The sequence below is a fragment of the Mobula birostris genome, chromosome 30 (genome assembly GCF_030028105.1).
Source record: "Mobula birostris isolate sMobBir1 chromosome 30, sMobBir1.hap1, whole genome shotgun sequence".
NCBI classification, from domain to species: Eukaryota; Metazoa; Chordata; class Chondrichthyes; order Myliobatiformes; family Myliobatidae; genus Mobula; species Mobula birostris.
Window position 1 is genome coordinate 30,143,709 of NC_092399.1, and position 23,956 is coordinate 30,167,664.

The window sequence follows — 23,956 nt, forward strand, 5'->3', positions numbered from 1 at the left end:
TGCCTGGATTAGAAAGCGTGTCTAATGAGGATAGGTTGAGTGAGCTAGGTCTTGCCCCTTTGGAGAGAAGCAAGTTGAGAGATGTACAAGGTGAGAAGACGCATAACTCAAGACATTTACCCTGGGCAAGAATGTCGAATACAAGGAGGCATAACTTTAACATGATTGGAGGAAAGCATAGGTGATGGGGGTGGTGGCAGCTCAGTTTTTTTACACTAAGAGTGGTTGGTGTATTGGTGTGGAGCATACTTCCAGGATACTGGTAGAGGCAGAGACATTACAGACATTTAAGGGACTCTTACATAGGAACAAGCATGGAAGGAAAATGGAGGGTTGTGTGGGAGGGAAGGGTTAGATTGATCTTTAGATGATTAAAGGGTCTGCACAGCATCGTAGGGCTGAAAGGCCTGTACTGTGCTGTACTATTCTATGTTCTATGTTGTAATTCTAGCTACCACTGTTCAGCCACATTTCTATTCATTGACTTATCATTAATTTTCTTTCAGGTACAGAGATACGGGTCACTTCACTAAATGGTCCAACGTGCCTGTACTGCCTTGCACCTATGCAACAACATACCCCGGTGCCATGACATGGTCTGCAGAAGGTGTCATGTCTTTCACGCACACACTCATGACCTTTTCGATTCCTATTGATCTGAGGAACAGATGCTGAAATCATTAATCTGCCTGCTTCGCTGACAGCTAGTGAACACAAATGCAGTTGGGAAAGCCTTCTTCCTTCCCCTTTCTCACTGATCCTGTCCATCTTCATGGACTGAGCTAAATCTTTAAAGATTTCTTTCCTTTGGCGTGCCCCGTCAGCTCTGACTGATGCACAATTGAAAGCATTCTGTCTGGGTGCATAATGGCTTGATATGGCAACTGTTCTGCACGAGACTGCAAAAAACTGGAGATCCGCAGACACAGATCGGCACATCACAGAAACCAGCCCCCTCTCTGTGGACTCTCTGTATGCTTCTGCTATCTGTTATGTGCCAAGTAGGAGACCGTGCACAATTCTGATTTGATGGAGACAGACATGAGAGTACGGAGGAACATCTGGAGAATCTTCTGGAATGCCCGCTTCGCTGCCGCTGCTACTGTGTGGTAACCGGAATCTCCAGAGCAGAAGGCCCCGAATCCTCGGCTTTGCTTGTTTCGGCGGCCGGGGCGAGGTCGAAGGTACTCGGCAGAGGATGGCGCTCGGGAGGCTGTATCGGAGGGGCGGGTCGGAAGGTCGAAGTTTTCGGATGGACAGACTCAGTGTCGGCTGTGGTCGGCTGCTTCCAATGCATCGGCAGTTGTCGGTGCCTGGAGGTTTATGGCAGGGAGCTTCTCCCTTTTGCCGCCTGCTATCAGGGACTATCAGGAGTCAATCAGGACTTTGAGACATTTTTTTTACTGTGCCCATGGTCTGCTCTTTATCAAATTATGGTATTGCTTTACACTGTTGTAACTATATGTTATAATTATGTGGTTCTGTCAGTGTTAGTCTTTGGTTTGTCCTGTTTTTCTGTGATATCACTCTGGAGGAACATTGTATCATTTCTTAATGCATGCGTGCATTTCTAAATGACAGTAAACAAGGACTGTGTCCTCATAATCTAATCTTCTCACTACCTCAGTGCAACAGCCAGCATAACCAAAGACCCCACCCACCCCACAATTTCTTTCTTCTCCTTTTTACCATTGGGCAGAAGATACAAAATGAGGCCACCCTCAGGGTGGAGGAGCAACATGTTATATTTCATCTGGATATCCTCCAACCTGATGGTATGAATATTGATTTCTCCTTCCAGAGAACAAAACTTGCCCGCCCTCCCCCTCTTTCCTCTATTCCCCATTCTGATCTTTTACTTCTTCACACCTGCCGATTACTTCCCCTGGGTCCCCTCCCCTTCCATTTTTCCTATTGTCCACTCTCTTCTCCTATCAGATTTTCTCTTCTCCAGCCCTTGACCTTTCCGACCCACCTGGCTTCACCTACCACCTTCTAGCTAGCCTCTCGCCCCTCTCCCCACCTTTTAATTCCAGCGTCTTCACCACTTTCCTCTCAGTCCTGAAGAAGGGTGTTTGCACAAAATAGTTAATTCATTTCCGTAGATGCTGCCTGGCCTGCTGAGTTCCTCCAGCATCTTGTGTGTGTTGGGGAAGACACAAAATACTGGTACAGTACCACCAGGCTCAAGGTCAACTTCGACCATGCTGTTATCAGAGTCTTGAACAGAGCTCACAAAATGCTGGAGGAACTCAGCAGGCCAGGCAGTATCTATGGAAAAGAGTAAGTAATCAATGTTTTGGGCCGAGTGGGTGTGTGCTGTACGTGTGTTGCTTTGAATCTCCACATCTGCAGACTCTCTCATGTCTTGAACAATAAAATGGACTCTTGGCCTCACAATCTACCTTGCTATGATCTTACACTTTATTGTTTACCTGCACTGCACTTTTTCAGTAGATTTAAACTTTATTCTGCGCTGTTTTTTTCTCTTTATATCGCTCAAGATGCAGTTTATGGTGCGACTGTGAGGAAAGACAGGCAGATGATAGGGTAAAGTTGGAGTCAGTGGGATGAGGTGAAGTGCAACATGGGGGCAAAATTGGAAAGGGTGATGAATACAGGACTGAAGGTGTTATGTTTGAATGCACGCAGTATACAGAATAAGGTAGATGATCTTGTAGCAGTTACAGATTGGCAAGTATGACATTGTGGACATAACTGAGTAATGACCGAAAGAAGATCATAGTTGGGAGCTCAATATCCAAGAATTCACCTTGTATTAAAAGCCCAGACGGGAAGGCAGAGGAGATGGGATGGCTCTAATGGTAAAAATGGAATCAAATCCTTAGGAAGAGGTGACATAGGATCGGTGGATGTAGAATCCCTGTAGGTAGAGTTAAGAAACTGCAGCGTAAAAAAAACCATGATGTGAATTTTATACAGGCTTCTGAACAGTAGTCAGGATGTGGAATATAAATTTCAATGACAAATATAAAAGTTATGTAATGAGGTCAATGTTACAATAGTCAGAAGGATTTCAATATACATAGAATGGAGAAATCACATTGATGTTGGATCCCAAGAAAGGGAGTTTGTAGAATGCCAATGAGATGGCTTTTTAGAGCAGCTTGTGATTCAGCTCATGAGAGAAAAGGCAATTCTAGAACTGGGTGTGCACAATGAACGAGATTTGATTAGGGAGTTTAAGGTAAAGGAACCCTTAGGAGCCAGTGAATATAATATGATAAAATTCATCCTGCAGTTTGGGAGGAAGAAGATAAAGTCAGATGTATCAGTATTATATTTCAGTAGAGTAAAGGCATTTACAGAGGCATGAGAGAGGAGCTGGCTAAAGTTTATTACAATGAGTCACTAACAGGGATGGCTGTAGAACAGCAATGGCTGGAGTTTCTGGGAGGCAATTCGGTAGGTACAGGATAGGTACATTCCAGAAATGAAGAAGTATTCTGAAAAGAAGATGAGGCAACCATGGCTGACAAGTCAAGGACAGCATAAAAGCAAAAGAGAGGGCATATAATAAACCAAAACTTAATGGGAAGTTAGAAGATTGAAGACCTTTTAAAAACCAATATAAGGCAACTGAAAAATCATAAGGAGAGAAAAGATGAAATATGGAGGTAAGCTAGCCTATAGTATCAAAGAGGATATCAAAAAGGTTTTTTTTTGGATATGTAAGTAGTAAAAGAGAGGTGAGAGTGGATATTGGACCATTGGAACATGATGCTGGAGAGGTAGTAATGGGAGAAAAAGAAATGCCGTACAAACTTAATAAGTATATTGCATCAGTCTTCACTGTGGAAGACACTAGCAGTATGCCAGAGATTTGAGAGTGCCAGGGACATGAGTGTACTTATTATTACTAAGGTGAAGGTGGTTGGAAGCTGAAAGGTCTGAAGGTAAATAAATCACCTGATCCAGGTAGACTACACCCCAGGGTTCTGATAGAGGTAGCTGAAGAGATTGTGGAGGCAATGGTAATGATCTTTCGAGAATCATTAGACTCTGGATAGTTTCCAGAGGACTGGAAAATTGCAAATGTCATTTCACTCTTCAAGAAGGGAGGGAGGCAGAAGAAAGGAAATTATTGGCCAGTTAGCCTGACTTCAGTGGTTGGGAAGATGTTGGATTCCATTATTAAGGATGAGGTTTCAGGGTACCTGGAAGGCATGATAAAGTAGGCCAAAGTCAACGTGCGTTCCTCAATGGGAAATGTTGCCTGACAAATCTGTTGGAATTCTTTGAGGAAATAACAGGCAGGATAGACAAAGGAGAGTGAGTGGATGTTGTTTACTTGAATTTTTAGAAGGCCTTTGACAAGCTGCCACACATGAGACTGCTTAACATGTTACGAACACATTATTACAGGAAAGATACTAGCATGGATAGATTGGCTGACTGGCAGGAGGCAAAGAGTGGGAATAAAGGGAGCCTACTCTGGTTGACTGCTGGTGACTAGTGGTGTTCCATAGAGGTCAGTATTGGGACAAATTTTTTACGGGTTGTATGTCAACGATTTGGATGATGGAATTGATGACTTTGTGCCAAGTTGGCAGATAATACAAAGATTGATGGAGGAGCAGGTAGTGTTGAGATGGCTCCTTTGGGGAGTTCAGGTGTAACCATTCAGCAGTAGGTGGATAAACAATTGTTGATGATTTACTGACTATTGCTGTTGTGTGTTTACGGAGTGGGCACATGCAGAAGCATTCAGACTGATGACAAAGGAAAGGCTTCAATGGCTGGCGATGAAATGAGTTAAAGGCAACAGACAGTTAGAGACACATAAAAAGGGATAATTTACCTTCAGTGAAGATATTTACTACGTTATTTCAGCACAGTGTCATGAGTGAACTTTATCATAGAGACTCAAACATACGGTACATATGTTGTTCATTCAGCTCATTGTGTACAACATCCTATTTTATAGAATCATTTACCCATAGAGCATGGAAACAGGCCCTTCAGCCCTACTGACCAATGCTGACCAATGAGCCAGTCCCATTTGCCCATGTTGAGCCTTTATTGCTTTAAACTTTTCTTATCTAGGTACCTGTCCAAAATCCTTTCAAATGTTGTTAATGTATCTGCCTCAACCACTTCTCCTGGTGCTCATTCCATATTCTGATCATCCTCTGGGTGAAAGGTTGCCCCTCTGTTCCTATTAAATTTCTCTTCCATGTTTTAAACCTTTACACTCTAGTTCTTGATTTCCCAAACCATGGGAAAAAGAATGTGACTTCACCCAATCTATACTTCTCATAATTTTGTACACATATATAAAATCACCACTCATTCCCCTGTGCTCCAATGAAAAAAGTCCAAATCTGCTCAACCTCTCTCCATAACGCAGTCCCCTGAGTCCTGCAACGACCTTGCAAATCCCCTCTACTCCCTTTTCAGATTAATGGCAATTTTCCAACAGCAGTGCGACCAAAACTAAACACAATATTCTAAAAGCAAACTCATAAATGTCTTGTACACCTACAACATAACAATCTCACTTCTATACTTTGATGTTATGAGGTCAGTGTGCCAAAACTGTGTCTATCTGTGACACTCCTTTCAGAGAACCGCATACTTGTATCTCTAAGCCCTTCTGTTCTACAGCAATTCCCAGGAGTGTTTCCTGCATTTTCTCCACAGACCTGCAGATTTTCCATTTTAGCAGTAGTGATTGGAAAGTTATGATTGAATTGGTTCTCGCCATTCTTTCAGTGCTGCCCAGGTTTCCCAAACACACAGCATGAAGGAAATTTTCACCATCTTTTCTCTGCCAATTACCATAAATCTGTCCATTTTTCTGCTACTCCCCTACTAGTGGACACTTTCTTCCCATCCGACCAGCAACATTTGAGTTCCTCCGTTCACCTCCTCTGTCCCAATCCCAGTTTCTACAGTTGTTCCACATAACTGAAGACCCTCATCCATGATATCATTCTAGTGGATGTCCTGTGGCCTCTCTCCAAAATCTTCACACTCTTCTATCCAGGACTACATAGAGAAGTCTAATTAAAGCCTCACCAGTAACAGATGAAAGTTGACCATGAATTCCTTGCTATGCTGCTCTAAATCTCACCTTCCGATGCTGTCAGTATTCCACTCCAATGGACATATCTCCAATGGACATTACTCCCGCTCACCACATTCTTCCTGTTTAAGGCTCTTTCTAATTGTCAAATATTCCCACCCAAACTAACACCGGCAAACCTTACCGCTTTAGATCCTTTTGGCTATTTTTTCAAGTTTAGTGGGATTCACATACAAGTTTCCCCAGCTTTTCTAATGTTCGCTTTACGAAACCTCGCTGTGACGAAAGACCTACATTAGTTACCTGTTTTCCCTAACAGAAGGTGTTTTCACTGTTACAAAAAAAGGAAGCGCGCGATAAAAGGCAGCGCGCGCCCCGAGCAGCTGCTCTCCCCCCGATTCGGAACGGCATTCTAGCCAGCATTGCTTAAACACGTGCCTGTGAGCAGCCATTTGCAAGGTGAGTTCTAAGGTATCGGAAAAGCCTAAAAGAGCTCGTAAGGGTGTTACACTTAGCGTAAAACTAGACATAATTAAGCGTTTCGATCGTGGTTAACGAAGTAAGGACAAAGTGAGTTTGGCTTGTGGAAGTTGACGAAGATGATGTTGAAGAGGTTTTGGGATCCCATGACCAAGAACTGATAGATGAAGAGCTGATGCAATTGGAAGAGGAAAGGATAACAATCGAAACCGAATGCAGTAGCGAACGGACCGAAAGTGAAGTTGTCCAGGAACTGAACATGAAGCAACTGCATGAGATGATAGAAAAATGCGCGAGGCTAAGCAGTCAAGCATACTGTCGTTTTTCAAGCCTTCCACATCAGCCACAACAGACGACGAACCTCGACCTTCGACATCGAGGCAGGCAGACATAGAAGAAGATGACCTGCCTGCCCTGATGGAAACAGACAACGATGAAATGACACCCCAGTGTCCAACACCCCAACCCCTGGGCCGCGGATCGATACATTGCCGTGGAGAATGCAGCGGTAGCCGGGACGCACCCAGCACATCTTTAAGAAAAAAGCCGAAATAAACAAGCTAATTAATTGGGTGCCACCCAGCATGTAAATGTCGGCCCAGATCAGAAGCGATTGCCGATTGCATCGCCTCTGATCTGGGCAGAGATTTACATGCCAGGCAGCACCTAATTAATTAGCTTGTTTATTTCGGCTTTTTTCTTAAAGATGTGCTGGGTGCGTCCCGGCTACCGCTGCATTCTCCACGGCAATGTATCGATCCGCGGCCCAGGGGTTGGGGTGTTGGACACTGGGGTGTCATTTCATCGTTGTCTGTTTTCTTAAAGATGTGCTGGGTGTGTCCCCACCACTGCATGATTCACGGGTCGGTATTGGCATCGGTTCGCGGCCTGGAGGTTGAAGACCACTGCATCACCCCAACCTCCGACGACTCAGCCTAACAGTGTGCTCGGCGCTGTCTTCCCAATTCGGGTAAGTGATACTGCACTGTACATACATTATTTCTACTTTATATAGGCTGTGTATTTTTATGTGTTATTTGGTATGATTTGGCAGATTCATAGCTTGAAGGTTACCGGAGAGAGTGTTTCTGCCGAGAGCGCTTGTGCCAAGTGTTTTTCACGAGAGTGCTTGCGTGAGATTTTCACTACGGAGAACAGTGTAGCAATGATTGTAGAAAAGTATTTCTACTTTATATAGGCTGTGTATTTATCATATCATTCCTGCTTTTATTGTTACTGTTATTTTCATTTTTATGTGTTATTTGGCATGATTTGGTAGGTTATTTTTTGGTTCCGTGAACGCTCACAAATTTTTTGCATATAAATAAATGGTAATTGCTTCTTCACTTTACGACATTCCGGCTTACGCACCATTTCATAGGAACGCTCTACCTTCGGATGGCGGGGGAAACCTGTATTCCCTCTTGTTTGCTCTTCATCACTAATGGTTAAGCAAAAGGATTTAAACTTCTTAAGCCACTTCGATAATCTCATGATTTCTTCAAGACAGCTTATGGTATTTGAAACAACTTTCACTGTAGGAGTTTCTTCGCACAGAGCTAGCATCCATGGGCATTAGTGTTATAATGTCAGTACCTCCAATTGAACTGTCTTTTTGTGTGTTTCCCCCTAGCCATCAGTCTGTGGGCTTGTATTTCCATGTGCTCCTGTCCCCACTCCTGCTCTAATCTGGCCCCTGTATTACTGAATACTCCGCCTCTCACCTGTTTCTCATTATTACCTGTTTTGCTGCCACTTCTGTCTCATTGTGCTCCACCTATCATTTGCCTCTCTGTTTATCGCTCAGTGTATTTTAGTCCTGTGTTTTCAGCTGTTTGTTGCCGGATTGTGCCAGTGAATTTTCCTGAGCCTTTCCAGCATTCTGTCCATCTGAATATCGACTCTGCTTGTTTCCTGATTCTGGTTTTTGGATTTCTCTGGAATTTTCAATCTCCTCCTGAACTTTGTTGCACCCCACCCCCCCACCGAGATTTGCTGCTCAGTAAATATCATAGTGTGCACAGTATGTGGTCTGCGACTGGGTCACTGCTTCAGCATCCTGATATATAGACATTCATCGTCCTATGTTTGCTGAGTGGTAAGCTTTGGCAAAAAAACTACTGACCTGAAGTCTCTTCTTGTCTTCAGTATTTCACATTCTTTCACATTCACCTGAGAAAACCTAGAGAGCAGTGCATCCAACAGTCCAGCACACAGCAAACTGAAATTACAATTGTCTGTGATAGGAATTGAATCCACAACTTTCTGGATCAGAAACAAACAAAAACTACCATTGAGCTAAAGCTCCCATAGACCAATAGGCCTGAGGCAAAGTCCAGTCTCTCTATTTCGCTAGAATGATCCTAGGAATGAAAGGTTATGTCTTTGGATCTGTACTCTTTCGGAGTCAGAAAGATGAGGTGTGAATTCAGTGAATCCTATCTGATATTGAAAGACCTGCATGGAGTGACTGTGAGGAAGCTGTTTCCATTATTAAAGGGAGTCTGGTGTCAATACATTTTAAAGCATTCCTGATCATATATGGTGTTTTTCACTTGGAATTGGTTTATCGAAAAATCAGTCGTATATCTGCCATGGTGTACTTTGTACCAGCCTTACCCATGCCTGAAACGTCGACTGCACCTCTTCCTAGAGATGCTGCCTGGCCTGCTGCATTCACCAGCAACTTTTCTGTGTGTTGCTTGAATTTCCAGCATCTGCAGAATTCCTGTGGTTCTAGAGGTAAGAGTTCGGCATGGACTAGAAGGGCCGAGATGGCCTGTTCCCATGTTGTAATTGTTATATGGTTATTAGTAGGTATATCTAGGATCTGAGGACATATTTTTATATCGGCATTTGTTAGTCTCGTGAGAAGGTTTCCAGGGTGCAGGCCTGGGCAAGGTTGTATGAAAGACCAGCAGTTGCCCATGCTGCAAGTCTCCCCTCTCCACTCCACCGATGTTGTCCAAGGGAAGGGCATTAGGACCCATACAGCTTGGCACCGGTGTCGTCACAGAGCAATGTGTGGTTAAGTGCCTTGCTCAAGGACACAACACACTACCTCAGTCAAGGCTCGAAGTAGCGACCTTCAGACCACTAGGCGAACGCCTTAACCACTTGGCCACGCGCCAACATTGAGGACATAATCTCAGAATAAAGGAGTGTCTCTTTAAAATTGAGTTGAGGAATAATTTTTACAGCCAGATGGTGATGAATCTGTGGAATTCATTGCCATAGAGGGCTGTGGAGGCCTAACTATTGGGAGTATTTAATGGGTTCTTGATTGGTAAGGGGTTTAATGGTAACCGGGAGAAGGTGGAAGAATGGAATTTAAAAAATCAGCCATGGTTGAATAGCAGAGCTGACACAATGGGCTAATTGTTTAATTGTTCTTCTATATTGTATTGTGTTACGGTTTGAAGATTGATTCAGGCTATGGTCAGAAAGCATAACCTTTTGTTCCTCACAGGAAGAGACATCCTTATGTGTATTGAGCCTCTAAATTCTGTTTGCTCACAACCCGTGGGTAAGGCTGGTACAAGGTACGCCATGGCAGATATACGACTGATTTTTCGATAAACCAATTCCAAGTGAGAACCACCGTATATGCTCAGGAATGCTTTAAAATGTATTGACACCAGACTCCCTTTAATCAAGAGCAACACACAAAAAGCTGGAGTATTTGAGCAAGCAGGTACCATCTATGGATGGAAAGGGTCAGTTGTCGTTTCGAATCGAGACCCAAGACCTTGTCAGTCTGAATTATGAACGACAGCAAAATGCTGTAATAAGTAAATGGGAAGCACTGAATCTACATCTACATGAGGCATTGCAACAAGAAGGCAAATCTATCATTACACATCTCCAGCATCCAGGCCATGACGTCTTCTTGCAGCTACCATCAGGCAGGTTAAAGTCCCACACCATAGTGTGATCACCTTGATCTCTTTGCACTGCAAAGGACTTTGATGTTTTCATTCACATTGTGTTCTTCTTTGTATAATTTTGTGTGACTTATGTTTATTGTGTTTTTCTTGTGAATTTTCTGTATCCGATGCTATGTGCCTGTGTGTGCTCCTGTGGCAAGTTTCCCGCTGCACCAGTGCGTGCATATCAGAATCAGAGTTCATTCATTATCAAAGTAAGTATACATTATACAACTTGAGATTCATCTCCTTACAGGCAGCCACAAAACAAAGAAACCCAAAAGAACACTTTTTAAAAAAAGACCGTCAAACACCCAATGTGCAGAGAAAATGAAACAAATCATGCAAACAATAAACACAAGCATTCTCAACTGAAGTACACTGACTAAAAAAAAACATGCAAACAATAAACGCAAGCATTCTGAATTGAAGTACGCTGACATAGGATGTGAAAATTGTTTTTGGCAGCAGTACTCTACAAAGTCATAAAAATGTATAAATTACAAAAAATAAATATTGCAAATTATAAATAGTGAGGTGGTGTCAATAGACCATTCAGAAGTCTGAAGATGGAGGGAAAGAAGCTGTACCTAAGATGTAGGTCTTCAGGCTCCTGCACCTCCTCCCTGATGGTAGCAATGAGAAAAGAGCATGTCCAAGATGGTGAGGGTCCTTAGTGATGGATGACACCATCCTGAGGCGCAGGCTCTTGAAGATGTCCCCAATAGCGGGGAGGGTTGTCCCCATGATGCAGTTGGCTGAGTATAAAGCTCTTCAGCACCTTGCCATCCTGTGCATTGGAGATTCTGATACAGGCTGTGATGCAAACAGTCAGAATACTCTCCACAGAACATGTATAGAAATTTGCAAGTGTCGTTGGAGACCGACCAAATCTCCTCCAACCCCTCATGAAGTGGAGCTGCTGGAATGCCTTCATTATGTTGTACCCAGGATGGATACCCTGGAATGTTGTCACCCAGGAACTGGAAGCTGTTCGCCCTTTCCACCTTCCCTAAACCCCCACTTCCCAAACCCACAATCAGTTCCTTGTTCTTGTTGGCATTGAGTGCAAGATTATTGTTCTGACACCACTCAACGAGCCTATCTATCACATTCTTGTATGCCTCCTTGTCACCATTTACTTTGTTTTTGATTGTCATGAAAAACTAAAGGTTTTAGATTCTACAATCTGCTGGAGGAGCTCAAGGGGTTGAGCAGAATCTGAAGGACGTGGTGGTAAAGAACAGTTAATGGTTCAGCTCGAATTGCTGAATCAGTGTTTCCTCTCTAACCTGCTGAATCCCCCAATGTTTTGTTCCCTGTCATAAAAACTCATCTGATTCACTCAGGCACTTATGGGAAGATTTTGGCATCCTCACTTGCTGTGGCCTGTATGGTTGAACCTGAACTGTCCTAGCAAGCCACTCAGCACAAAGACAACTCAGAATAGGGCAATAAGTTCTGGTTTAGCAGCAATCCCCAAGTCCCTGAGAAATAAATCAGTAACCTGACTAAATATGAGGACTGTTAAGAAACATTTCAATTACCTGAGTAGGGCCTATAATGTGCACCGATTGTTTATATATTGTTTAATGAGTTTTATAGAGGAAAATGGCCAGGGAGGATTTTACACTATGTGGAGGTTGTAACAAAAACCATAGATGCTTTTATATTTTTACTATGCTCATGCTTTATTAATGCTGGGTCAATGTCCCGGAACTCATTTCCAAACATCATCATGTGAGGAGTATTTCACTACGCAGGCCACAATGTTCAGAAACTTCACTGTAAATAAATCTTAACCTTGCTCATAACCTCCACATCCCAGGAGCTCATAAAGAAACACACACACAGGAATTTTTTTTTTTCCAGAGGCTCCAACATGAAGGTACTTTTTCCCTGTGGGATTTAGGTTCAATCTAGGTCGGTGAGACAGAATTCTTTCTTGGTTTAGTGGAAGATTCCTGCCTGAAGTAAATATTTTCAGCTCCTTCATCTTTGGTATTGACAGGTCTTTTCTCAAGTTTACTGGTCTATATTCCAATTGACTTTTCTGTTAACTGATAGATTTCCAAAATGGAGCATCTCCTTTGAACTGCTACAGTGAAGGCTCTATAAAAATAGAAATTATCTTAAAACAGCACAGAAGGAAACTACTCGACCACCATATCCATGCTAGCTCCTATCAGTCTATTTATTATTGTCATGTTAACCAAGATACACTGAAAAGCGAGTCTTGCATACTGTTCATACAGACCAAACAGTGCATCGATGTAGAACAAGGTAAAATGATAATATGCAGAATGAAGTTTAAAAGGTAAGAGAAAATGCACGGCAGGCAAAAAATAAAATGCAAGATTATAACAAGGTCAAGAGTCCATCTTACCATACAAGAGGCCCGTACAAGGGTCTGATAACAGAGGGAAACAAAAAAGGCTTTTTCTTGCGAAGTTATCCTCTTCCACACATACCCATCAACTTCCCTTTTATTCTATCTGCTTTAAAACAGCACGAACAGCTAATTTACAGTGATCAATTCACGGGAGGGGGGAGAAGATATCGGTGCGATGGCAGCATGCGCGGCTGCTTCGGTGGTAATGTCTGTTATCTGTCAAGTAGGGGACCGTACACAATTCTGGTTTGATGGAGACAGACGTGAGAGCACGGAGGAACATCTGGAAAACTTCTGAAATGCCCGCTTCGCTGCCGCTGTTACTGTGTGGTAACTGGAATCTCTAGAGCGGAAGTCCCCGAAACCCTCGGCTTTGCGTGTTTCAGCGGCCGGGGAGAGGTCGAAGGCACACGGCAGAGGATGGCGCTCGGGAAGCTGTATCGGAGAGGCTGGTCGGAGGCTCGAAGTTTTCAGACGGATGGACTCAGTGTCGGCTGTTTTTGGCTGCTTCCACAGTATCGGCAAGTTGACGGTGCCTGGAGGTTTACGGCAGGGAGTTTCCCCCTTTTGCCGCCTGCTATCGGGGACTCAGGAGTTGATCGACTCGGGACCTTGAGACTTTTTTTTTACTGTGCCCATGGTTTGTTCTTCATCAAATTATGGTATTGCTTCGCACCACTGTAACTATATGTTATAATTATGTGGTTCTGTCAGTGTTAGTCTTTGGTTTGTCTTGTTTTTCTGTGATATCACTCCGGAGAAACATTGTATCATTTCTTAATGCATGCATGCATTTCTAAATGACAATAAAAGAGGACTGAGTGTTCTCATAATCTAATCTAATCTAACATATCAGTATGTCATTGGTTTCTGTGCTGAAACAGGAGCACGTAGAGGAAACCAAAGTGGTCTTGGAGAAATCATCCAAACTCCACAGAGAGATGTAATTGAACTCAGGTCACTGGAAATGTGAGGCAGCAGTACTCCTAGCAGTGCCATTGTAATCTTGTGATGAGGGGTGATTGTCAGATGCTGCATTAAAAGGCTGTTAAAGTATTACATTATATGGGCAAATGCTCCCCATTCACATAAGGTTAGGCAGCCCAGACAACGATGTTGAAGGATATTAATGTATTGCTATACTAAAAAAGAAAAAGTCTTTGACAAAGTGTTGGGCTGTGATGATAAAGTTTGCCAATGATAGCAAAATTAGGGTGTAGTTATTAGTAAGGATGAAATGGTCCCATGGGTAACAATGTTGGGAGGGGTAGGCACTGTAGCACAGCAGTTAGTGTAACATTATTACAGCACCAGCGACCCAGGGTCAATTCATTGCAGTCTGTAAGGACTCTGTATATTCCCCACTGTGACCGCACAGGCTTCCTCCGGATGCTCCGGTTTCCTCCCACACTCCAAAGACGCATGGTTGGTCAAAGTTAGTTGGTCAAATGGGTGTAATTGGGTGATACGGGCTTGTCGGGTTGGCAGGGCCTGTTACTGTGCTGTATCTCCAAATAAGTTAAATAAATGTGGCAGGTGGAAATTCAATACAGGCAGATGTGAGGGATATTGGGAGAGGGCAACCAAGGTGAGGAAATTCTCCACTGATCATAGCTTACTGAGAAGCAGAGTGGAAAGGAAGGATCTTGGACTGCAGGTCCTGAGCTGACTGAAGGGAACATGAGAGATAGATAAGGTGGCCACAAAAACATTCATGAAAGCAGAGAAGATTAAAATGGGAGATCATGGTAGCCTACAATAGAGTCAATAGGTCATAGCTGGATAATGTGCGCATTTGAAAGTTCAAAGTAAACTTATTATCTCGGTACATATATGAGGGGTGATTGATAAGTTCAAGGCCTAAGGTCGAAGGAGTCAATTTTAGAAAACTTAGCACATCTATTTTTCAACATTTGTCCCCTCCTACATTTACACACTTAGTCTAGCGGTCATGGAGCATATGGATCCCTTCTTTGTAGAAGTCAGCGTCTTGGACCTCCAGAAAGTGGTCCACAGCAGGGGTGATTGATAAGTTTGTGGCCTAAGGTAGAAGGAGATGAGTTATTAACTTCGCAAACACGAGGAAATCTGCAGATGCTGGAATTTCAAGCAACACACATAAAAGTTGCTGGTGAACACAGCAGGCCAGGCAGCATCTCTAGGAAGAGGTACAGTCGACGTTTTGGGCTGAGACCCTTCGTCAGGACTAACTGAAAGAAAAGCTAGTAAGGGATTTGAGAGGGGGAGGGGGAGATCCGAAATGATAGGAGAAGACAGGAGGGGGAGGGATGGAGCCAAGAGCTGGACAGGTGATTGGCAAAAGGGATATGAGAGGATCATGGGACAGGAGGCCCAGGGAGAAGGAAAAGGGGGGGGGAGGAACCAGAGGATGGGCAAGGGATATAGTGAGGGGGACAGAGGAAGAAAAAGGAGAGAGAGAAAAAGAATGTGTGTATATAAATAAATAACGGATGGGATGCAAGGGAGAGGTGGGGCATTAGCAGAAGTTTGAGGAGTCAATGTTCATGCCATCAGGTTGGAGGCTGCCCAGATGGAATATAAGGTGTTGTTCCTCCAACCTGAGTGTGACTTCATCTTTACAGTAGAGGAGGCCGTGGATAGACATATCAGAATGGGAATGGGACGTGGAATTAAAATGTGTGGCCACTGGGAGATCCTGCTTTCTCTTGCGGACAGAGTGTAGGTGTTCAGCGAAATGATCTCCCAGTATGTGTCAGGTCTCGCCAATATATAGAAGGCCACATCGGGAGCACCAGACACAGTATGTCACCCCAGCTGACTCACAGGTGAAGTGTCGCCTCACCTGGAAGGACTGTCTGGGGCCCTGAATGGTGGTAAGGGAGGAAGTGTAAGGGCACGTGTAGCACTTGTTCTGCTTACAAGGATAAGTGCCAGGAGGGAGATCGGTGGGAGGGATGGGGGGGACAAATGGACAAGGGAGTCGTGTAGGGAGCGATCCCTGCGGAATGCAGGGGGGGATGGAGGGAAAGATGTGTTTAGTGGTGGGATCCCGTTGGAGGTGGCGGAAGTTACGGAGAATTATATGTTGGACCCGGAGGCTGGTGGGGTGGTAGGTGAGGACCAGGGGAGCCCTATTCCTAGTGGGGTGGCGGGAGGATGGAGTGAGAGCAGATGTACGTGAAATGGGGGAGATGCGTTTGAGAGCAGAGTTGATGGTGGAGGAAGGGAAGCCCCTTTCTTTAAAAAAGGAGGACATCTCCTTCGTCCTGGAATGAAAAGCCTCATCCTAAGAGCAGATGTGGCGGAGACGGAGGAATTGTGAGAAGGGGATGGCAATTTTTGCAAGAGACAGGGTGAGAAGAGAAATAGTCCAGATAGCTGTGAGAGTCAGTAGGCTTATAGTAGACATCAGTGGATAAGCTGTCTCCAGAGATAGAGACAGACTTCCGCTAATGCCGCACCTCCTCGTACCCCACCCGTTATTTATTTATATACACACATTCTTTTTCTCTCCTTTTTTCCCTCCGTCCCTCTCACTATACCACTTGCCCATCCTCTGGGCATCCCCCCCCTTTTCTTTCTCCCTAGGCCTCCTGTCCCATGATCCTCTCATATCTCTTTTGCCAAACAACTGTCCAGCTCTTGGCTCCATCCCTCCCCCTCCTGTCTTCTCCTATCATTTTGGATCTCCCCCTCCCCCTCCCACTTTCAAATCTCTTACTAGCTTTTCCTTCAGTTAGTCCTGACGAAGGGTCTCGGCCTGAAACGTCGACTGTACCTCTTCCTAGAGATGCTGCCTGGCCTGCTGCGTTCCACCAGCAACTTTTATGTGTGTTGCTTGAGTTACTAACTTCAAACTTTCTGCATAATCACTCAAAGAGTTGCACTGCACGTGCATGTAACGAGAGCTGTATAACTCACCTCCCAGGGGATTACTGGTCCTTCCTCCTTGAAGCCATTCATCTACACAAATCACCTTGTGCAACAGGGACGGCATCCTCAACCATCTTTGCTCCCGTCTTCTCCCAGCTCCTGCCAAAAATACATCAACCCACACCAGTGTCCATCACCAAAAACCTCTCCACCTGGCATTCTCTGGAGCCTTCTTCCAATTCCACCATCCTGATTGGCTGACACAATATTCCTAAGTTGAACAACATAGCTCTTTATCTTTAGCTAAAACCCAAACATGCTGAAAGCAGAACAGACCGCTCTGACAGAACTACTAAAATGAAATACCTACAACACAGCAGTAAAAACCTTAACCAAAGCCTTACTTGAAAGCCTCGAAGACATACTTGTCTTCTAAGCCTTACCTTGGGATATCGAAAAGTGACCAGTCATGAGCCCTTGGGAGCAGGTCGCACCAGTGCAAAGAACAGAAGTCATGGTCATGGTCTCTGACAGAACCTTATCCATCTTGAAAAGAAAAAAGAGAGGCTTTAAGGTAGAAATTCAGCTGTTTACACAGATGAGATCGAAAGAGTCCCTGGTAAGCCCCATCATACCTCCACCTTTCATTTGATTTAAATATCCTCCCTTAATACTGAAGAATCGCATTCCTTAACTGATAGTTAAATAATCAAAGCTGGTTTTCCCGAAATCTCATCTATGCCATTTCCAGGTGAAAGAGACTGTAGATAAGTGCTTTGACCAAAAACAACGTCTATCCTTCAGCCTCCACAGATGCTGCCTGACCTGTTGAACTTTTCATGCAGTTTGTTGTTTTTTTTCCCCAATAACCTTTAATTAGACTGCGCTCAGACCAATGGTTAGGGATGTGTCTGTTTTAATGCAAGGAGTAACAGTATTATGAATTAAGTGGATGAGTTTAGAGCACGGATGAGCACTTGGAGCTATGATGTTGTGGCCATTACAGAGACTTGAATAGCTCAGGGAAAGGAATGGTCGGTCACTTCGAGTGCCAGGCTTTAGATATTTCAGAAAGGACAGGGAGGGAGGCAAAAGAGGTGAGGGGGTGGCACTGTTGATCAGAGATAGTTTCACGGCAGAAAAGGAGGAAGTCATGGAGAGATTGTTTACGGAGTCCCTGTGGTGGAAGTTAGGAAGAAGAAGGAGTCAAAAACTCTACTGGGTGTTTTTTATAGACCACCCAATAGTAACAGGGACATCGAGGAGTAGATAGGGGGTCAGATTCTGGAATGATGCAGTAATAACAGGGTTATCATGATGGGACATTTAAATTTCCCCCACATTGATTGGCATATCCCTAGAGAGAGGGGCTTAGATGGGGTAGAGTTTGTCAGGTGTATTCAGGAAGGTTTCCTGATACAATATGTAGATAAGCCTACAAGAGGAGAGACTGTACTTGATTTGGTATTGGGAAATGAACCTGGTCAGGTGTCAGATCTCTCAGTGGGAGAGCATTCTGGAGATAGTGATCACAATTCTGTCTCATTTACCATAGTTTAAGAGAGGGATCGGAACAGACAAGTTAAGAAAACGTTTAATTGGAGTATGGGGAAATATGAGGCGATCAGGCAAGAACTTGGAAGTATAAATTAGGAACAGATATTCTCAGGGTAACGTACAGAAGAAATAGAACATAGAACATAGAATAGTACAGCACAGTACAGGCCCTTCAGCCCACAATGTTGCGCCGACCCTCAAACCCTGCCTCCCATATAAACCCCCAGCTTAGATTCCTCCATATACCTGTCTAGTAGTCTCTTAAACTTCACTAGTGTACCTGCCTCCACCACTGACTCAGGCAGTGCATTCCATGCACCAACCACTCTCTGAGTTAAAAAACTTCTTCTAATATCCTCCTTGAACTTCCCACCCCTTACCTTAAAGCCATGTCCTCTTATATTGAGCAGTGGTGCCCTGGGGAAGAGGCACTGGCTATCCACTCTATCTATTCCTCTTATTATCTTGTACACCTCTATCATGTCTCCTCTCATCCTCCTTCTCCCCAAAGAGTAAAGCCCTAGCTCCCTTAATCTCTGATCATAGTGCATACTTTCTAAACCAGGCAGCATCCTGGTAAATCTCCTCTGTATCCTTTCCAATGCTTCCACATCCTTCCTATAGTGAGGTGACCAGAAATGGACACAGTAATCCAAGTGTGGCCTAACCAGAGTTTTATAGAGCTGCATCATTACATCGCGACTCTTAAACTCTATCCCTTGACTTATGAAAGCTAACACCCCATAAGCTTTCTTAACTATCCTATCCACCTGTGAGGCAACTTTCAGGGACCTGTGGACATGTACCCCGAGATCCCTCTGCTCCTCCACAATGTCAAGTATCCTGCCATTTACTTTGCACTCTGCCTTGGAGTTTGTCCTTCCAAAGTGTACCACCTCACACTTCTCTGGGTTGAACTCCATCTGCCACTTCTCAGCCTACTTTCGCATCCTATCAATGTGTCCCTGCAATCCTTGACAATCCTCTACAGTATCTACAACGCCACCAACCTTTGTGTCATCTGAAAACTTGCCAACCCACCCTTCTACCCCAAAATCCAGGTCGTTAATAAAAATCATGAAAAGTAGAGGTCCCAGAACAGATCCTTGTGGGACACCACTAGTCACAATCCTCCAATCTGAATGTACTCCCTCCACCACCACCCTCTGCCTTCTGCAGGCAAGCCAATTCTGAATCCACCTGGCCAAACTTCCCTGGATCCCATGCCTTCTAACTTTCTGAATAAGCCTACCGTGTGGAACCTTGTCAAATGCCTTACTAAAATCCATATAGATCACATCCACTGCACTACCCTCATCTATATGCCTGGTCACCTCCTCAAAGAACTCTATCAGGCTTGTTAGACACGATCTGCCCTTCACAAAGCCATGCTGACTGTCCCTGATCAGACCATGATTCTCTAAATGCCTATAGATCCTATCTCTAAGAATCTTTTCCAACAGCTTTCCCACCACAGATGTAAGGCTCACTGGTCTATAATTACCCGGACTATCCTTACTACCTTTTTTGAACAAGGGAACAACATTCGCCTCCCTCCAATCCTCCGGTACCATTCCCGTGGACAATGAGGACATAAAGATCCTAGCCAGGGGCTCAGCAATCTCTTCTCTCACCTCGTGGAGCAGCCTGGGGAATATTCCGTCAGGCCCCGGGGACTTATCTGTCCTAATGTATTTTAACAACTCCAACACCTCTTCTCCCTTAATATCAACATGCTCCAGAACATCAACCTCACTCATATTGTCCTCACATCATCAAGTTCCCTCTCATTGGTGAATACCGAAGAGAAGTATTCATTGAGGACCTCGCTCACTTCCACAGCCTCTAGGCACATCTTCCCACCTTTATCTCTAATCGGTCCTACCTTCACTCCTGTCATCCTTTTTTTCTTCACATAATTGAAAAATGCCTTGGGGATTTCCTTTACCCTACTCGCCAAGGCCTTCTCATGCCCCCTTCTTGCTCTTCTCAGCCCCTTCTTAAGCTCCTTTCTTGCTTCCCTATATTCCTCAATAGACCCATCTGATCCTTGCTTCCTAAACCTCATGTATGCTGCCTTCTACCACCTGACTAGATTTTCCACCTCACTTGTCACCCATGGTTCCTTCACCCTACCATTCTTTATCTTCCTCACCGGGACAAATTTATCCCTTACATCCTGCAAGAGATCTCTAAACACCAACCACATGTCCATAGTACATTTCTCTGCAAAAACATCATCCCAATTCACACCCACAAGTTCTAGCCTTATAGCCTCATAATTTGCCTTTCCCCAATTAAAAATTTTCCTGTCCTCTTTGATTCTATCCTTTTCCATGATAATTATAAAGGCCAGGGAGCGGTGGTCACTGTCCCCCAGATGCTCACCCACTGAGAGATCTGTGACCTGACCCGGTTCATTACCTAGTACTAGATCTAGTATGGCATTCCCCCTGATTGGTCTGTCCACATACTGTGACAGGAATCCATCCTGAACACACTTAACAAACTCTGCCCCATCTAAACCCTTGGAACTAATCAGGTGCCAATCAATATTAGGGAAGTTAAAGTCACCCATGATAACAACCCTGTTATTTTTACACCTTTCCAAAATCTGTCTCCCAATCTGCTCCTCTGTATCTCTGCTGCTACCAGGGGGCCTATAGAATACCCCCAGTAGAGTAACTACTCCCTTCCTGTTCCTGACTTCCACCCATATTGACTCAAAAGTGGATCCTGCTACATTACCCATCCTTTCTGTAGCTGTAATAGTATCCCTGACCAGTAATGCCACCCCTCCTCCCCTTTTTCCACCCTCTCTATCCCTTTTAAAGCACTGAAATCCAGGAATATTGAGAATCCATTCCTGCCCTGGTGCCAGCCAAGTCTCTGTAATGGCCACTACATCATAATTCCATGTATGTATCCAAGCTCACAGTTCATCACCTTTGTTCCTGATGCTTCTTGCATTGGGGTACACACATTTCAGCCCTTCTACCTTACTGTCTTTACACCGTTTATTCTGCTTCTCTTTCCTCAAAGCCTCTCTGTATGTTAGATCTGGCTTTACTCCATGCACTTCTTTCACTGCTCTATCGCTCCGGGTCCCATCCCCCTTGCAAATTAGTTTAAACCCTCCCAAACCATGCTAGCAAACCTACCTGCAAGGATATTGCTCCCCCTCGAGTTTAGGTGCAACCCATCCAATCTGTACAGGTCCCACCTTCCCCAGAAGAGATCCCAATGATCTAAAAATCTAAAACCCTGCTCCCTGCACCAACTCCTCAGCCACACATTCAACTGCCATCTCCTCCAATTCTTACCATCTCTGTCACGTAGCACTGGCAGCAATCTTGAGAATGTCACCCTTGAGGTCCTGTTCTTCAGCCTTCTGCCTAATTCCCGAAACTCACACTTCAGGACCTCATCCCTCTTCCTGCCTATGTCGTTGGTCCCAACATGTATCACGACTTCTGGTTGCTTTCCCTCTCGTATCAGGATGTCGTGCACCCGGTCAGAGACATCCCGGACCCTGGAACCCGGGAGGCAACAAACCATGCGGGTGTCCTTCTCACGTCCACAAAATCTCCTGTCTGCCCCCCTGACTATAGAGTCTCCAATGACGACAGCTCTCCTCTTCTCCGTCCCACCGTTCTGCACCACAGGGTCAGACTCAGTGCTGGAGGCCCTGCCACCGTGGCTCACACCTGGTCGGTCGTCCCCGCCAACAGTATCCAGGAAATTAAACTTATTATTCAGGGGAATGGCTACAGGGGTGCTCTGCACTACCTGTCTGCTCACCCTCGCTTTCCCCCCTCTGACTGTCACCCAACGACCTGCTTCCGACAGCCTAGGTGTGACTATCTCCCTGTAGCTCTCATCTATGATTGCCTCATTCTCCCTTATGAGTCGAAGGTCATCCAGCTGCTGCTCCAGATTCCTTACACAGTCTTCCAGATCGCCCAGCCGTGGCAATGTGGCAAATGTCAGGAGATATTTGCGTGGAGCTCTATATAGGTACTTTTCAATGAGACAGGGAAAGAATGGTAGGGTACAGGAACCGTGGTGTACAAAGGCTGTTGTAAATCTAGTCAAGAAGAAAAGAAGAGCTTACGAAAGGTTCAAAAAACTAAGTAATGATAGAGATCACAAGATTACAAGGCTAGCAGGAAGGAGTTTAAGGATGAAATTAAGAGAGCCAGAAGGGGCCATGAGAAGGTCTTGGTGGAAAGGATTAAGGAAAGCCCCAAGGCTTTCTGCAAGTTTGTGAAGAGCAAGAGGATAAGATGTGAGGAAGAGGACCAATCAAGGGTGATAGTGGAAAAGTGTGTATGGAACCGGAAGAGATAACAGAAGTTCAGTATTCATTATGGAGAAGGATCTTGGCAATTTTAGGGATGACTTATAGCAGACTGAAAAGCTTGAGCATGTAGATATTAAGGAAGAGGATGTGCTAGAGCTTTTGGAAAGCATCAAATGGGATAAGTCACTGAGAATGGATGAGATATACCCCAGGCTACTGAGGGAGGTGAGGGAGGAGATTGCTGAGACTCTGACAATGATCTTTACATCATCAATGGGGATGGGAGAGGTTCTGGAGTATTGGAGGGTTGTAGATGTTGCTCCCTTATTAAAGAAATGCAGTAGAGATAGCCCAGGAAATTGAAGACCAGTGAGTCTTACTTCAGTGGTTGGTAAGTTGATGGAGGAGATCCTGAGAGGCTGGATTTAAGAACATTTAGAGAGGCATAATATGATTAGGAATAATCAGCATGGCTTTGTCAAAGGCAGGTCGTGCCTTTCGAGCCTGATTGAATTTTTTGAGGATATGACGTAACACATTAATGAAGATACAGCAGTAGATGTAGTGTACATGGATTTCAGCAAGGCCTTTTCTCCTTGGAGCGATGGAGGATGAGAGGTGACCTGATAGAGATGTATAAGATGATGAGAGGCATTGATCACGTTGATAGTCAGAGGCTTTTACCCAGGGCTGAAATTGCTAGCACGAGAGGGCACAGTTTTAAGGTGCTTGGAAGTAGGTACAGAGGAGATGTCAAGGGTAAGTTTTTTACGCAGAGACTGGTGAGTGCGTGGCATGGGCTGCCAGCAGCGGTGGTGGAGGTGGATATGGTAAGAGACTCCTAGATAGGTACATGGAGCTCAGAGAAATAGGGCTATGGATATCTCTAGATAATTTCTAAGGTAAGGACATGTTCGGCACAGCTTTGAGGGTCGAAGGGCCTGTATTGTGCTGTAGGTTTTCTATGATTCTATGTCTAATGCCCCAGCATTCCTGGTGGCCAATGCTATTTATTGTTCTTGTGTAAAGATGTTTTCATGGAATTATGGAGGGAAGGTCACGTTCATTTATTGCTACATTTTAGCTAGGGTTATACAGTTATTCACTTGTGTGTTTGCGGGTCACTCTGACTGTAACTGGGGTGTGTGATCATCACCTCCCTGTCTGTATGTGACTGAGCAGGTTCTCTCCCGGGTTCATAGCGCCTGGTCTGTTTTGGTGCTTGTCGTAATAAAGACGTCAGTTGAGATAAATGAGCTCTTCTCATCTGTCATCATAGCCACAATAATTTTTCCTCTAAATAACCCCGATGATCCCTGCTTCAGGTTAGATAATTCCAGAACCTTCTGCAAGAAATTCTGATGACCTCTCCACCTCTCAATTTTAAATGACCA